Here is a 3,451-nt window from a genome sequence, read left to right on the forward strand (position 1 = left end):
TCAGCCTCCCTATTCCTTCTGCCTTTGCTGCCCTTCAGTCTATTCTCAACACAGCAGCTGGAGCAATCCTTTTAAACGTGAGTTAGATGATGCCTCTCCTTTGCTCAAAACATTGAATGACTCCCTGTCTCATGCAGAGTGAAAGTCAGAATTCTTACAATGGTGTAATATTCCCTACATGATCTGAGCCCATTTATCCCTGACCTCATTGCCCTCTGTTCTCCTCTATATGCATCTCACTCCAGCTATACTGGTCTTGCTATTTCTTAAACATGCCAAGGATGCTTCTGCCTCAGGATCTTTGCACTTGCTCTTCCCTCAGCATGGAAATTTCACCCCTAGATATCCTCAAGGACCACTTTCTCACTTCTTAAGGTCTTTGCCCAAATGTACCAATGGGACCTTACCTGATGCCCTATATGAAATTGCACCTTCTCCCTACCCCACAAACCAAACACTCTGTATCTTCCTGCCCCTCTGTAGCAACTGCATCATCTAACGTATTCCATTTTAGCTTTATGAGCAGGGAGATTTTTATCTGTTTTGTTTACTGTTATACCCTCATGCCTAGAATAGTGCCTGATCTACAGTAGGCACTCAAAAAGTTTTAGGGGAATGAGAAAAAAAATTTTCAAAAGCTAATGTCCAGTGTCAGTGAGGATAAAGGGAAAAAGTTATTCTCATATTCTGCTGATTAACATACAAATGTTAACAACTTTCTGGTGACTCAGTTGGGCAGTAAGGATCCAAAACTCCAAAAACATTGCTATTATTCAATCCAGTAACTATAATTTTATACTGAGCCAAAGGAAACTTTTGTATAAGAATGTTTATTACATCACTCACTGTAATAACAAAAATATTGGAAACAATAATAAATGTCAAACAAGAAAGATTTGGGAAGATAAACTATATAGTCTAGTACACCTATATGAATTTTATTCATCTAGTCATGATAATATTTTAGAAAAATAGATAATGATGTACATAGCTGTTAATAGACACTATATAATAAAATTAAATTTTGTAAGATAACAGTATATGCAGAGAAAATGATTGGGAGTAGATATCTCTTTTTATCTCAGGATGAAGGAATTATGCATGATTTTTATTTCCTTTTGTTTGACTGCATTTTCTTACTTGGCTATAACAAATAGGTATTACTACTATAGTAAGAAAGTGTTGTTAATGACAATAGTTAACATCTACTGAGCATTTACACTATGCCAAATACTTCATGCACAATCTGATTCAGTTCTCAAAGAGGCACTATGAGGTATTGTTTTAGTCAGTTTTGGTTGCGACAACAAAAATACCATAGACTGAGTGGCTTACAAATAACAGAAATTTATTTCTCACAGGTCTGGAGGCTGGAAAGTCCAAGATTAAGATGACAGCAGATTTGGTGTCTGGTGAGAGCCTGCTTCCTGGTTAATAGACACCACCCTCTCACTAAGTTCTCACATGACCAAAAGGGACAGGGAGCTCTCTGGGGTCCCTTTTATAAAGACATGAATCCAATTTGTGACCTTTATCCTCATGACCTAATCACCTCCCAAAGACCCCACCTCCAAATACCATCACATTGGAGGTCAGGTTTCAACATATGTGTTTTGAGGGAACACAAACATTCAGTCCATAGGAGGTATGAACTATGATTATCCCCATATTGCTGCTCTGGAAATTGAGGCTTAAAGAGCTTAAGAATTTGTTCAAGGTCCCACAGTAAATGGCAAAGTCCTGACTGGGAACGCAGTTATCTCTGAGACCAAAATCTGTGCTCTTAGTTATTATAGGAGTATGATAGATAAGAAGTGAAACATTCTCCTTTCTTTTATGACCCAAAGCAGACACACCCTCCCAGCCAACCAGAAAAGGGATCAGAAATTTCTAATTCTAAATTTCCATGTGACTGCTCCCCCTTCAACTCTTTTAGCAGCTACTGTAAGTCCCTAACCTCCCTCTTCCCTCACCTTCCAAAGCAGCAGCTTCTTCCATCACCCCTGGCCTTCACCTAGTGTTAGCTAGGGCCAATATCATAAGCAATTACTGTGAACATCTCAGGATCTACCCAAGCACCTCTGTGGTTAAGGCTAATGAATTAGGAGACTCCAGAATTACAACCATATAAATAGAATATGCAAAAATGAAGGTTATTTATAGTGTACCAACTAAAGATGGAGAGCTCTGTCATCACCCAGTAGAAACTTAGCAAAAGTGGGCAATTGGTTTGAGTAAGCAAACCTACTGAAGAGTGAAGAAAAGTTCACAAGATGAAATTACTAATCTGTTTTTATATAACTACAAAAGTTCTCCCACATTTCAATTACTATATTAAGTAAGCAACAATGACTAGTTTCAAAAAGGACAAAATATTCATTGTAGTGAATTCAAGTTAAGAAAACACCACTTTGAGGGAGGAATCAAGATAGTGACAAAGGAGACTCCTGAAGGTCCCTCCTACCGCAGACACCCTGAATATACAGCTATACACTGAACACTTCTCTCTGAGAGTATTCCAGAAACTAACTGACTCCTACACATCATGTGAATTTAAAAAAATAACTACATCAAAATAAGTAAGAAAGACTGAGATATACTCTTGTCATCAATCCTACCACCAGCATGGCACCATATCATCAGGAGGGAACCTTCAATTCCCAGCTTCTCCCTGAGGAGCAAAGGGATTTGACTGCACATCTAGCACCCTATCTTTGAAGGATCCTACCTGAAGCATGGGCCGTCAAAATGCCTAGCTCTGAAAGCCAACAGGGCTTGGCTTTGCAAGACCTCCAACACTAGAGCAAACAAAGAAATAGTTCTTAACAAGATCATGACACTCACCACATGTACACCACCTCCCCCAAACAGAGACCTCCAATCCAGGCCTCAGTGCAGAGGGAGCAAGCAAAAATGCTTTTTTCCAGTTTTTTTCTGGAAGATATCCCTTGCCTTAAATACATTTCTTTCCAGCTACTGTTTGAGGGACTGGCTTCTAATCAGACTGCTTCTAGGTATTGACTGCAATCCTCTCCTTTGGGACACTGATGGATCTTGGTACACCCTCAAATATTGGTTGCTGCAAAGAACAAAAATGGTGGCTGGACAATCACAAAAGTTTGAGAAACAACCAGGAGTTCAGGCTGGGCTAATTGACAAGACTTATCTCCTACATGACACCAGTCTGTTAAGAATGGGAGAGGTGAGGGGCGCCTGGGTGGTGCAGTCTGTTAAGTGTCAGACTCTTGGTTTCAGCTTAGGTCATGATCTCAGGGTTGTGAGATCAACCCCCACATCAGGCTCCACACTCAGCTCAGAGTCTGCCTAAGATTCTCTCTCTCCCTCTTCCTCTGCCCTTCCCCCTGCTTGTGAGCACTCTCTCTCTCTCTTTCTCAAATAAATAAATAAATCTTAAAAAAAAAAAAAGAGTGGGAAGGTGACTGATTTATAT

Source organism: Leptonychotes weddellii, chromosome 1, assembly GCF_054177405.1.
Source record: "Leptonychotes weddellii isolate Sample4059 chromosome 1, ASM5417740v2, whole genome shotgun sequence".
NCBI classification, from domain to species: Eukaryota; Metazoa; Chordata; class Mammalia; order Carnivora; family Phocidae; genus Leptonychotes; species Leptonychotes weddellii.